The sequence below is a fragment of the Quercus robur genome, chromosome 5, assembly GCF_932294415.1.
Source record: "Quercus robur chromosome 5, dhQueRobu3.1, whole genome shotgun sequence".
Classification (NCBI taxonomy): domain Eukaryota; kingdom Viridiplantae; phylum Streptophyta; class Magnoliopsida; order Fagales; family Fagaceae; genus Quercus; species Quercus robur.
Genome location: NC_065538.1, coordinates 11,972,306 through 11,987,486, shown reverse-complemented (window position 1 = coordinate 11,987,486; position 15,181 = coordinate 11,972,306). Strand labels below are relative to the sequence as shown.

The following is a 15,181-nucleotide window of genomic DNA, read 5'->3' as shown; positions in this document are numbered from 1 at the left end:
AATCCTCAATCTGCAGCAAACTGTGTGTGAGTTGCTGGATGATAATACAAAGACCTGCAGAAGGATTGTTCTGGACAGGTTGTTCATGCCACAAGAAGCTGCTGTCATTCAAAGCATTCTGTGAAATTCTAAAAATTTGTATCTTTTGGTGGGCGCAAAAATTGGAGATTTTTCAGTTCGGAGTGCATATAATTTGTCAGACCACGAGGCAGTCTCAGGTTTAGGAGAGGCTTCAAACAATCACACAGCTCAACAATTATGTGGCAGGCACTGTGGAAGGCTCAGGTTCCTAACAAGATTAAAGTTCTTCATGGCGGACTCTTCAGTTTATCCTGCCAACAAAACTTCATCTATTTTCCAAATGCATCATCTCTTCAGTAACTTGTGAGCAGTGTAATGAAGTTCCTGAAACCACTTTACATGCTCTGTGATCTTGCCCAGACACCAAGAAGGTATGGCAATTAGTTGAATGCATAAACTTTATCCCACACCAGCCTTATCAGAACTGGACTGATCTATTCTCCTGGATGCTGCACCATAAGAATACATTCTCACTGAAACTATTTCCCACTCTCATGGCAATTATGGCTGCACTGAAATGGAGAGATTTGGGGAACCAGCAATACAGCCAACCACTTTGGTATATATAGGTAAAGAGATGCATGAACACTAGGCTGCAAAATTTTCGTCTGAGATACTGCAGAAAGTACATCTCCTAATATGGAAGGTCCCTCAGTTACCTTACTCCAAGGTAAATGTTGCTGTAAATGTTGCAGTGATTAGAGATCTCAATGTGAATTTTGTTGCAGCTAAGGTTGAGGTGATTGTGGGCCAATGCCGTTTGGAGGCTCATTTTGCAGGATTCTGGCATGCCCTACAATTGTTTAACCGGTAGGGAATTCAGGAGTTTCAACTTGAGAGCCACTTAAGTATTGCCAATTTGCCATTGCTGCTTTTAACATGGATTCCTCCCTCTCTCTCTCTCTCTCCCCCCACCCAAAAAAAAAAAAAAGTGACCTGAAATGCTTTGTTCAACAAAGTGAAACTAGCAAATCTACTTTCCCATGCTTCAATTTTAATTTTGTGGACGAAAGCTGTAATAATGCTCCTCTAGATTTAGCAGATCTTGGATGTAAAATTGGGCCACTGAGATTTGGCTACTTGATGATTTTGTGAAATGCAATACAAATCCTGCCGCTTTTGTTTTAAGAAAAATACATATTTATGTATTGATATTTATCTTTCCATTGTAACGGTTTGTTATATTAAATAATTGTTGTTTTTCTTTTTCTCCAACAGTCGCAACATATATAATATTTTTCCCCCCTTCCTGGCATTTGGCTCTCTGATTCATATTGAGAAATTTTGAACAGAAACCTCGCTTGGTACAGATGTTGATTTGCACACCAAATTACCTATGCAGGGTGCTCTCCCAGGATAGAGCTAAATTAATCCCCCAGTTACTACAAATGGCTTACTTATAGTTTCCACCGTTGTTTTAAGCTCTCTTTTTATAAAGACTACATAATACCTCCTCAGTTCTTATTCCCTGGCATTGGAGACTGGCATACACAGCAGCACCTGAGGCCAACTTACATACCACAACCCTTAAAGATTTTCACATCCACTGATTTTCTCATACAACGATGTCTTCCCACACAAATTCTTGGGAATTAATTAAGCAGCACTTCATTAATTCTTTCAAAGACCAGACACAATTTCAATTCCTCTAGATACTATGAAAAACCTTATTGCAAACTAGTTGCTTCAAGATTTCCATTTCCCATTCAAGAAATGCAATATAATTAAATATCTTCAGGGTGGCTGGGTACCATTCTCATGCCAATCGACACAACAAGCTTGAACAGTGAACCATCTCAAGCTCTACTGGGGTCTGGTATCTGTTCCTGGCTAAAGCAGAGACCACTCCACCAATTCCTTGCTCTAATGCAAATTGAATCTGTTTCTCATGTTCATCTTTTGGGATCAAAGGGCAAGGTTATTTTGATAAACTCATTTAATAATCCTCAAATCCTTCTCATTTCTCAGAACCATTTTCTGCACACAGTACAGTGCCTCTTCTATATGTTCTCTGAAACCACATTCCTTCTTCACACACCACATTTCTCAAAAACCAACTTATTATTGATATGCACACTTTTTCCAATATTATAGGGAATGGAAATTAAATATTTCAAACTAAAATAAAACCTTAATCATATTTTAAACACCAAATCATATATTTTTGCTGTCTCTAAAGAAATACCAACAATAAAAAAACAGCACCGTCTATAATTGGCAATTGCCACCATTTTTCACTTCACTGAGTCAGAGCAGAGCTTGTTGAAGTAAAAAAATGGAAAACACAGCAATTCTGAAGGATTGGGATCGAGTGAGTCTGATTTGGAGAAAACCGGAACCATCACAGCTCATCCTCATGGACCTCATCTCTTCTTCTTTCTTTTGTCTCTTGAAATTTCAAAATTCCTCTATTTTTATATATCTTTTGCCCTATAAACGACAGCGTTTGACATCTCCTAATTAAAGTGGGTTTATTCTTCTGAGTTACATAAGAGAAGTGGAGGTTTGGATACCTGACACGCTGGCCAGGTTTTTGCAAATAGCAAACTTTTTTTTTTTTTTTTTTTTTTTTTTTTTTTTTTTTTTTAAATTACGTTTTTAAACCCACATTTTATATTGTTTTTAAATTACAATCCTCCAACAGATATAAAAAAATTTACCAAATATTTCACATTTTACATTTGAGATGGTGCTCAATTGAACCACCACCATACAAAAACCCAAAGTAGGTTGTAAGAAAATCAATGACACTTTTAAAGTTTGACATTTAAAAAAAAAAAAAAATTTCTTAGTTTTACCATCGATCTCACGCTACGTGACGATAATGGATAATACTATGTATACCATTGAGGCCTTGATGAAGCTATTATTGTAGATATATAACATAGTTGTCAAAGCGTCACTACTCGAACCACTCAACTATTGTCAAGCATTATATGAAGCGATACGAGAGCTCTTACCACCAAGTCACAACATGCAGTGGTTTGCTAATATTTGCTTTCTTCTTTGTTCTTCATAGTCGTATTATTGTTTCATTTTTATTATTGAATTTAGTTGACTTGAAATTTCATAGAAAAGATAATCTCAATTTCTCATGAGTCCAAATGTTGAACTGGTTTAATTCTTCCACGGACATCTACTTTTATACCCAAAGATAAAAAGTTATTCACTTCAAATTGGATTTGGGCTACCTCCAAATGACACAATAAGCTTCTTTTTCTTTTTCCTTTTTTGAGGGAGACTATTATTGGGTTAGAGTTAAATGAAAAATAGAGAGGAAATTATGCTATTTATATTGAAAGAATATAATCGTTGGAAAACACAATCATTAGAAATATATGACTGTATAAAAAATATGACCATTGGAAAGAAAAAAAAATCGATAAAGGCTTAAATATAATAGAGAGAGAATAGAAAATTTGTTGTGCTTGAAAAGTAGGTAACTCAAATTGAAAAATATAACCCCTTGAATCCTTCAAGCCCCAAAAGATCAACCATTTGGGCTTGAGCAACAAAAGGTGTTAGAAATAGAATTAGAGGAATGTTCTACTCATTGGTAGGAGATGTCATGAGCCTTGTGCGTAGGAGAAACACCTTTCATGCAAGGACATAGCGTATTAGAAATGGGAAGCCCCTTTCCAATTAAGCCTAGCCTTTTGGGGTTGATGGGTTCAATATGTTACAAAAGGTGGGCTTTTAGCTAAACGTTACGTGAGAGTTGGCCTAACCTATTTGGTCTGGACACAAAGATACAAGTCTCCAATTACAGAAACTTACATTAACATAAAAAGAAGACAGCCCGACCAATGGCCTAATAGTTCAAGACTGCTATTAAAAACCTTATTGTCTTTTACTATTGGGTTTAGAAATTTAATTCCTTTTCTTTGATTTACAGTTTATTTAATTTAATTCCTTTTCTTTGATTTACAGTTTAGATCTCACAAAGAGTAACACATAAGTCTTCCAAAGGTCTCCCAAACATAGCTAGGGTTTCCCTTTTATATGTGGACAAGTAAGATTGAAACCCTAAATGTTTTCGTAGGCTTGGGCCTTGTTTAAAATTTTTGCAAAATCTAATTTATGCGATTCTCAATTGGTCGAATCTAATTTTTTATCAATCGAACTTGGCAGATTTTGACTCTTCTTTTCTACAGTCAGCTCAAACTTGAAACTTGAAACATACACCTTTGAGCAATGCCTTACACATAGACTAGACATGTTTTGTTCTTGGTTTGCCAACACAAACAAAATAGAATTCCAAACATTTAATCCTAAATTTTTAGAACCTAACAATCTCCCTCTTTGACAATCCATGACAAAACACACATACAAAATGAATTGCTTAAATCAAACATCAGCCTAATTACAAAGTATTGCCCTAATACAATTCTATCACAACTACTAACTATTAGTTGCTAGTATAGATAGCAGCTATTGAAAGAATTAACCTATAAATTCTTGAAACACTGAAAACAAACCATAAACGCATATGTGGAAAATACAGTACAAAACCAATAAATAAAAACTGAACTTAAATTCACAAAACATGAAAAATAGACAGAATATCAAATGTATAAATGTCAAATATACTATCATAGTTAATGAACCAACAATGTTTGTGAAACAAGAACAAGAAAACAAAACATATATACCTCAAAACAATGAGAAAAGAAAAATACATCAAAATCTCTTGTCTCAAAATCTAAGCAACTCCCCCTAAATACAAAAACTCTCTACCCCCCCTAAATACAAGAGCCATCACCCAAACCTAAACCTAAACCTACTCTCCCTTTTTGTTACGAATTGCCAAAGGCAACCATTAAGCATCAGAGGGTGGAGAAGGTGAAAAAGCACTCCTATACTCAGTAAAATCAGCTCTCAAGGCAGCAACCTCAGTGAGTAACTCATCAATAAGCTGTCCATGAGCCGCCTGAGTAGTCATAAATGACTCCATCATGGCACGGAGTGAGAATGGAGGGGTAACAGTAGGGTCAACAACATCATCATCACTAGAAGGATCCACAGCTACAGTAGGATCCACATGTACCTCCTCAGTAGCAGGCATATCACTAGAGGTAGGAGCTGTAGTAAAAACTTCACCTCTTGGTATTTTTGAAGTCCCAGTGCTTGGTTCAGCAATCTTCATCTGAGTCTATCACTGTTTAAGAAAAGAGGCTCCTATAAGGGCAATGATATGAACTAACTCTAGAGGAGGAAAGTTTGCTAACGCCAGAAAGTTCGACACCCTATATATAAACATAGAAAAGAACAACTTTTGTGCTTTGGACTTACTCCTATAAGTATCAACAATAGTTTGAATGAATAGGGAAGGAAAATACATAGATTCATCTATGATAAAAGCATAGAGAAAAGAACACCTATCTATAGGAATGGTGTGGACATGGGAAATAGGGAAGATATTATGCTAGGCTATTCTTAAGTAAAGAGAATTAAGCTTAGTAAGCTCACATGAGTTTATCCTTGGTTCAAAACCCCAAGAAATTGATCTTCCACAAAGTAAAGACATATCATCTACAGGAAGAAAGTTAGTGTATGGATATATGAGTTTACGAACTAAAGGCACACCTAGAGCTTCAAAAACTACACATTAGTAATCCTAAACAATTTACCTCTAATCCAAGTAGTCAAATAATGACCACCTGTATCCTCAAGATAAATAGAAAGATTTAAGTAAAACTCTCTAATCAAAGCAGCAGTAGGAGGATTAGAGACATCACACAAGGTAACCCAATTTTGAGACACTGGATTCCTACGAATGGAGGGATCTAACACATCTAGGAAAATCTGTCTCTCTCCCCATATAGACCTATACTTGGTTAAGGTCTCAAAGACTTCCTCAATCTTAGAAGAAAGAAACCTAACCCTATCAACCAAAGAAGGGGCAAAAGAAGAAGATGAAGAGTTTCTATTGGCTTTGGTTTTGAATTTTCTACCAACCTTAAGAGACATGTCTGAAGGTTTAAAAAAAAACATAAACAAAAATCAAGGGCAGACTGCATCAAATAGAGTTAGAGCACAGGATAACGTGAAATTTTTAAAAACTATATGACGCATGACACAAGTACACATATGATGCATGATCTAATGCTCTAAAATAGTTCAATTTCATCTCAATTTTGAAAATTGACCAAGAAAATTAGAAATTTAGCAAAATCCCCAATTTTGAAAACCCTAATTTTCAAATATTCTTATATTGATCAATTCAACAACACAACAAGTATAAAACATGTTATAATCACTCAATTAAGCAATATCATAAGACAATTTCAATCAATTTATCCCAATTGAACAAAATCCCCAAAATTCTCAAGAACACATAAACCCTAATTTTGAAATTTTGAAGAAATTATGAAAATTTTGAAATTAAAGCCTAAGGATCATGTTTATATGATGCATGAACAAAAACCCATCCAACAAATTGGATTAAAACACTCAAAATCATCAAAAACCCCAAAATTTCTTTAGTACGAAAATTTGAAAAAAATTGATGAAAATGCATGTATGCATGTAATTTAACCAAAAAGAAAGGGTAAAAGAGACTTACTAGGTGTTGAGGAACAAAACCCTTGAAGTTTTGACTCAAAAAAAGACAAAATTTTAGTGAAAGGGATCGTTAGAGGAATCAAAGAAGAAGAGGACAAAACACTAAAGAACTGTGATTTGATTCCTATTTGTTTTTAAAACATTATTTTCGATTGGTCGAGAGGAATCGAGGCAGGAATAAAAAAAACAATTAAAAACAGATCCAATTGATTGAGAGGAATTGGGTGAGGAATCGAGGCAACCCGAGAGTTTAAGCCTTAAAAATGGATTTTTTTCTTTTCTTTTCAATCGGTCCTAAAATAGGTTCGATCGATCGAATCCTGAAAAAAAAAATTTAAAAATTAAAAACCTAGAAATTTTCTACAGAAACATTTGTAAAACAAATTTTTATGATATGGGATGCATGTTAATGATTCCAAATGTTTTCAAAAATTCTTTCCCTTCAAAAAAAAATTTCTTTGTTAAGCCTAAAAAAAATTTCATCAAACATTTCTTACCTCACACCCCCAAAAAGTATTAAACATATCAAGAAGTAAAATTTTGGAAGGCCTCAAAAATTAACACACAATCACATGTACAGAGTTTAACAAAGGTTTGCTTGTGGTGTGTGTAACTAGTAAGTGTTTGAGTTATCCAAAAGGTGATATGTAGATGAAAAATAAGCACAATTTTTACATTATCATTCACATATGTTTGAAAGTGACTATCACCTAAAGAGGGGTAGACATGTTTTGTTCTCGGTTTGCCAACACAAACAAAATAGAATTCTAAACATTTAATCCTAAATCTTTAGAACCAAACAAACTTTATTTATTCAGAATAACATTATACAATGAGAAAGAGAAAAGAGGGAATTCTTCTAAAAATAATGACATTTTCATTCTTTTTTGCAACACTAGCAGCATGATTACAATGTAAACTTATGCTAACAAAGGATATATTAACAAAACTCTCACATATCAGCTTAATATCCTCAAGAATCCAAGTTACTTCCAATGAAAAAATCCTAACTGAGTTTAGGAAATCAACTAGTTCAACAAAATTACATTCTATAATGACATTGAAGAACTAGATACTTTGACAAAACTGAAGAGCTACCAAAATGAATTCTAGAATGTAGCTAGAAGCCCAATGACTTGTATGGAGAAACAATCTCAGAATAAATCATTGCATGATTCATCTTCAGTACCAACACACTAGAGAAGGTTTGATCAAGTACCTTTTTCTCATGCCAAAGAATAGAGGTCTAGATCACATTATACTCATTGTTGGCTATTACAGCGAAGTTATGGCATGTGTGTGCTTAGAGAATTTTCTATGTATTTTTTTTTAACTATTAAAACTTTTCATTCATTCCAATTTGAGATTTATACATTTTGAGTGAGGTTTGTGTTTGTCAATTACCGAAATAGCCAAGAGTGAGTGTAATGTGACCTAACACCAAAACATGAATAATGAAATAGCATTGAAGTGATTATCCAGTGTGTTTGTTTGTTTAGACCCCTTAAAGCAGATTGTTTAACCTAATATATTAGCCAAGTGATTACTTAGGTTAATTATTCAAATCTAGATTAAACAATAATAAATCATATGATGCAAAGCAGCGGAAAGTAAAAAACACCATGATATGATGACCTAGGAAAACTAATGAAACGAACCGTCTCAAGGTAAAAAAAACCTGGGGAGGATTTAACCTAGCAATCCTCAAGGTAAAACAAATCCACTATAAGATAATCGAAGTTTTTACAATCAGATTTAACCCTAAATCTATTGCTACCTTCAGTGGTAACTTTGACACGATTACATGCAAGTTCCGAATCCACGGACTCCTTCTCTTCTTGAACTTGCTGCAACACAAGCACCCACACCTGTGACTTTGAGATCCCACTCAAAGGTTTCAAATCACTTTCAGTTGTTGATCTTTGTAGTAGCAACTAGGTTCTACCAATGCTTGATTGTAGATCTTGCTCCGGTAGATGCTTGCATAGTTAGAAGGTACAACACCTCTCGAATCTCACAAGGAGTAACTCATAAGTCTTCCAAAGGTCTTCCAAACGTAGCTAGGGTTTTCCTTTTTATATGTGGACAAGTTGGATTGAAACCCTAAAAGTTTTTGCGGGCTTGGGCCTTGTTTTAAAATTCTGCAAAATTTGATTTCTGCGATTTTCGATCAGTCAAATCTAATTTTCGATCGATCAAGCTTGGCAGATTCTTAACTCTCTTTTCTATAGTTAGCTCAAACTTGAAGCTTGAAACACACATCTTTGAGCAATGCCTAACACATAAACTAGACATGTTTTGTTCGCAGTTTGCCAACACATACAAAATAGAATTCTAAACATTTTATCCTAAATCTTTAGAACTTAACAATCTCCCCCTTTGGTAATCCATGACAAAACATGCATACAAAATGAATTGCTCAAATCAAACACCAGCCCAATTACAATGTATTGCCTTAATACAATTCTATCACAACTACTAACTATTAGTTGCTAGTATAGACAGCAATTGCTAAAAGAATTAACCTTTAAATTCTTGAAACACAGAAAACAAACCATAAATGTATGTGTGGAAAATACAGTTCAAATCCAAAGTAAAAAAATCTGATCTTTAATTCACAAAACATATAAAGAGAGACAGTAATATCATAATGAATAAACTCATCATTAATAACTGTCATAATTGTCACACCCCAAACCCAATACCCGGATTTGTGACCATGACCGGCATGCTAATATCAAGCTTAAACTTGATATTAACAAGAACCAACTTAACTTTTACAAAAGCTTTTTTTTTTTTTTTTTTTCATTCTTGTTCCTTTACTTCTTGATATAATTTTTCACTTGATAGTCAGAGCATCTACACTGTACTCGAAATATAACATAATCCACCAATCATTTAATTTCCACACTTTCACATAATACATCCTTAATACTTTAAGGTACACAACTTTCATTAGATCCTAAAATACACAATACTACAAAGCTAAACATCAAATTGCTAATTTAAGATCTATACATATAAAACTAAAACCAGCTCCTTCCAAACTCGACTAAGGCTCCCTCTGCTCCAAAATAAAACCTGCTAACTGAAAGAGTGGAAGAGGTGAGCTACACAGCTCAGTAAAGGTAAGATATATGAGAATTCAATAAGGATGCATGTAAATCAAATCATTTCATTCTATGAATATTCGAATAGGAGAACATTTTTTTTTTTCATGCATAGTATTTTATACTATTCATAATAATAGCTTATACGCTCTTCATAGAAAATAATTGTTCTCCTTTTTCTTATCAGGTTAATATTACCAAAACCTTTCGGATTAAGCTTATTTCATTTCCTACAAAGTCACCATATGTATATTCTCATTACAAAATAATAATTTTAACTTAAATCAGATAATCGGCAACTTTGTATTAACCTAGAAACATCTTGACCCAATAAGAAAATCTTTCTTTATAAACATTTTCCTGAAAAATATTATAACTTTCATAATCATAAAACTTAACATTTCATAAAGAATAGGTATCTGATAACTTTTAAACATATCTTGCACTTTCATCAGAAGTTTTATCTTTATAGCATAATAGAACTTCAGAAACTTTTATCTTTAATGAACAGCTTTTCTTTTCATCAGAAACTTCTTACTTTCATGAGAGCTTTTAACTTTTCACAATGCATTTAACAAAATCATTCTCTCATGATTAATAACATAATATAGCTGTTCATAACTAACTTATTGGTTAGCCCATATCTGATAAATCTGTACTTATTTGGGAGGCTTCTAGCACCACGGTGCTAGGCATCCAGCATTCCCCATAATGCCAGGTATTCCTGGGATCACATCATAATACATATCTTCTAACCATGGGGGTAGGTTGGCTTCCCCCACAAGTTGGCCGTAACCAACAAGGGGTGGGTACAGCAGAGCCAGTCCCATTTAATGGCCAATCATATAACATTTTTCATGAAAAGCCAGTAATTAACCCTTACTGACAGAGTTCAGATTATCAGAGGACATAACCCGAAAACATTTCGTACTTTACATTATACTGAAATTTCTTATTTTGCATAACATCTCATAATAATAGCATTTCCATTCTTTTCATTAAACATCATGTTTGTGGAAATTAGTAATGGCATCAATATGCTTAAATCATATACATAAGTTTTTGGAAAGCTCACGAACATATCTTTGTTAGAATAATGATTACATGCCATATCTCTAATAAAAAACATTTTAATACATAATATACTTTAAAATAACCTCATGACTTACCAAATGCCCATATAACTTATCCCTTACCTGAAAGCAGAGGAACTGAGAGCCTACAGTCAAAGGAGCTTAGACTTGGATACTGGTAACACCTAAACCATAAGTCAAAGCTTATTACTATCCATAATTTCCTTGTCATAGACTTACACATTCATCTCAAAGCCTATCTCTTAGAATCAAGAAAATCCTAATCCCACCTGAACGAGGTTCCCACAAACAAAAATACATTCATCAAACAACAGGTACAAAATCCTAGAGAAACCAACATTCTTATATTAATCCCATATCTCTAGAAGAGCCAACTTTATTTCAAAAGGTGCTTTGAGGTTAGGGCAATAATGCATGCATAAATATAAAATCTTTTAAGCATGGTTATGTAATTATATACATTCATATGATAACATACAACACGTCGAACAAAACAGCTTCATAAATACAACCGTCGCATGGTTTAGAACCCCTTCCTTTGAGTACTAAACCTCAAAAAAAGTTACACAAAAATTAATCTATGATCGATACATACAAAAAGATAAGAATATTAAATTATAGCTCAAAAAATTCACCCTAACTTGAGAATTAAATCCAAAAAGTTAGGTGTAGCGTATGTTGTTCACTGCTCATTTCAGCAGCATATGCTTCATTTTTAAAATACAAACAGGCTGTCCACACACATCAAATTGTCATGAAATTTTACATAAATACTCTCCTGTATGTCCAGTATAAACCATAAAAATTTCGAAGTCAAAGCATAAATCCATGATTTACTAAAAATCACGCAAGACAGCATACTCAAATCTGTCCTGACAGAATTTCACGCAACTTATAAATTAAACCATTATTTTTATATTAATCAAATTGATGTGAGACCACTTTCATAACAACCATGTGTGTCTTAGAATTAATAAAAACTACTCCTAGCATCCTAATTCACAGAATATGATTTAATACATATTTTTCTTGTTGTAAACATCAAATCTGTCACAGAGACAGCTTCAGTACATATTCTTACAAAATCATCAACAAATAGCAATAGGCCTTAATTTCATTTGGGTATTTTTGTACCTATAATAAACATACTAAAATATGTTATTAAACATTCAATAAACCATAATATCATCAAACCTTCAAATCACTAAAACAGAATCATAATTCAGCCTATAAAATCAGGATAGAGGTTAAAGAAGTAGAAATAAACAAATGAAGTTTTGATTACTTACCCCCCAACAATTTGAAGCTGAAATTTTAGTGTTAACCCTTTAATTTCTTCCTTAGAGAGGGATATTTTGTTTTGGTGAGAGAGGGAGGGCTGTCATGTAAGAAGCAAAGGAAGAAAAGAGAAAGAAGAACAAGGAAAGAGGAAAAAGGAGTAGAGGGGCTGGACTTCTGATCTGATGCGGCCAAGAAAATAAGGCAAGGAGAAGACTTTTGGGGCACAAAAGAAGATAAGAGATGTGGAAAATTTTGGGTGGATACGTGTATGGCTAGGGAAAGAAAAATCACACCCACTTTTCAACTTTGTTGCATTCACACTCAAACTTTCCTACAAAAATAATTTCTTGCATTCACACTCACCCTTTTCTACAAAAATAATATCACTTTGCATATACATATATATATATATATATATATATATATATATCCTTACCTTTATAAAGTTATATCTATCACATTAAAAGAGCATATATGTTCTATAATATCTCATGCATCATACACAGTTAAAACACCAACAACTATATATATATATATATATATATATCTCATAACTTAACCACTTAATATAGTTTTGCACATACTAAGTATATATTTATAATACAAATAGTCATTTCAATTATTTATAATCTTTACAATTCTTATTCAATGACATTATAAAATAATATGTTTATTAAATACTCTTATATTAATTTTTGTAAGTAAGTGGCTTAAAATATTAATAATACTTAACCACTTAAACACATAGTTTAATTATAAAAATTGGGTCGGGGTGTTACAATAATCAAGAATCAAATCAATGTTTGTGAAACAAGAACAGAAGAAATAAATATATACAACCACATATACAAAAATACATCAAAGTAAGAACTCCCCAAAACTCTCCCTATATACAAAACCTCCTTGCTCTCCCCTAAATACAAAAGCCCTAAACCTCTAACCTAACAACCTACTCCCCCTTCCAAAGGTAACCATAAAGGGTCAGAGGGTGGAGGAGGTGGGAAAACACTCTTATACTCAGCAAAATCTGCTCTCAGGGTAGCAACCTTTATGAGTAACTCATCAATAAGTTGTCCATGAGCCGCTTGAGTAGTCATAAAGGACTCCATCATGGCACGAAGTGAGAGAGGAGGGGTAACTGTAGGGTCAACAATATCATCATACTAGTAGGATCCACATGAACCTCCTTAGCAATAGGCTGATCACCAGAGGCAGGAGTTGTAGTAGAAGCATCACCTTTTGGTTTCTTTGAAGTCCCAGTGCTTGGTTCAGCACTCTTCGTCTAAGCCTGTCGCTGTTTGAGAAAAGTGGCTCCAATAGGGGCAATGGTATGAACTAATTCTAGAGCAGGAAAGTCTTCTAACCCTAGAAAATTCAACACCCTACATATAAACACAGGAAAGAATAGCTTTTGTGCTTTGGACTTACTCCTATAAATTTCAACAATGGTTTGAATGAATAGGGAAGGAAAACACATGGACTCGTCTGTGATAAAGGCATAAAGAAAAGCACACCTGTCTAAAGGAATTGTGTGAACATGAGAGATAGGGTAGATATTATGACAAACTATCCTTAAATAAAGATGGTTAAGCTCAGTAAACTCACATGAGTTTATCCTTAGTTTAGATCCCCAAGTTATTGCTCTTCCACAAAGTAAAGACATCACATCATTTATAGGAGGTGACTCAGTGTATGGATATGTGGGTTTACAAACCAAAGGTACACCTAGAGCTTCAGAAACTACATGTTTATTTATCCTAAACTCTTTACCTCTAATCCAAGTAGTCAAATAATGACCACCTGTATCCTTAGAATAAATAGAGAGGTTCAAGTAGAACTCTCTAATCAAGGTAGCAAGAGGAGGATCAAAAACATCACACAAAGATACCCAGTTCCTAGATACTAGACTTCTACGAATAGAAGGATCTAACTCATCTAGGATAATCTGTCTTTCCCCCTAGAAAGACTTTGGCATACTTTTGTTATTCAACATGACTCTAGCCATCTCTTGAATTACTCTATTCTTTCTTTCCATGACCCAATTTTGTTGAGGTGTCTTGGGTGAGGAAAATTCTTGCTTAGTTCCCTGACATTGCAAAAGGACCCGAGTTTAGAGTTCTCAAACTCTCTTCCATGATCACTTCTAATTCGAGCAATCAATGTATTCTTCTCTACTTGCTGCTTCTTGAATAGATGAATTCACTTGTCAGGAGCTTCAGATTTATCCTTCAGGAGAATCACCCAAGTGTATCGTGTGAAATCATCCACTACAACAAGAAGGTACTTCATTCCACCTAAGCTTTGAACTTTGGCAGGACCCATGAGATCAATATGAAACAACTCTAAAGGTCTAGATGTCTGGACTTCACTGATTGATGGATGCTTAGCTTTCACTTGTTTACCAATTTGACATGGTCTACAAATACTCTTCTCTATCTTCTCAAACTTTGGTAAACTGAGGATTGCTTCACACTTAGAGATCTTCTCTATTTGCTTGTGGCTAGCATGTCCTAGTCGTTGATGCCATAGGTCCACCTGATTAATTTTTACACTATAACACTTGTGACTTATACTTGGTGTTATACTGTAACAATTATCAGCGGTCCTTGTAAAGTTGTGATTTTCAACTAACTTGTGTTAACTTTAATTCTGTGTCAAATTTGATTGTAATTTCTTCAATCATTTTTCCTGTATGTATGTGGGTTTATTTGTAAGGGATGAGTGTGAGAGATCGGTGAGAAATCAAGCTTCAAAAGATGAATTGATAGAATTCACGACTAGCTTGCGAGTAGCTCACGAGAAGCAACCCTTGAAAAGGCCACATGTGAAGCACATGACTGGAAGCTGAAGGTCACGCCAGGCTATCAAGTTCGCGAGTATTTCGTGAGAAGGGCCATCCCGCGAAGTACCCGCGAAATTTTATGTTTGGCAAAAAGTTAAGTTGTTTTACCAAATTCTTTACCCACACTATAAATACCCTCATTACCCACGAATTATAAGGAGTGCTTTTCAGAGGGAAAACCCTAGCAAATACACTTGAGAGTTAAAGAT

At 34.1% G+C, this 15,181-nt stretch overlaps 1 long non-coding RNA gene across 1 annotated transcript; it reads right to left on the bottom strand.

Moving 5' to 3' along the window:
* Positions 1 to 9,523: 9,523 nt before the first annotated feature.
* LOC126725150 (uncharacterized) lies at positions 9,524 to 12,333 on the bottom strand. The gene is made up of 3 exons (XR_007655332.1): positions 12,139 to 12,333; positions 10,952 to 11,013; positions 9,524 to 9,733 (listed from the first exon to the last, which is right to left on the bottom strand). It is a non-coding gene; the product is annotated as an uncharacterized LOC126725150 (long non-coding RNA).
* Positions 12,334 to 15,181: the final 2,848 nt, after the last annotated feature.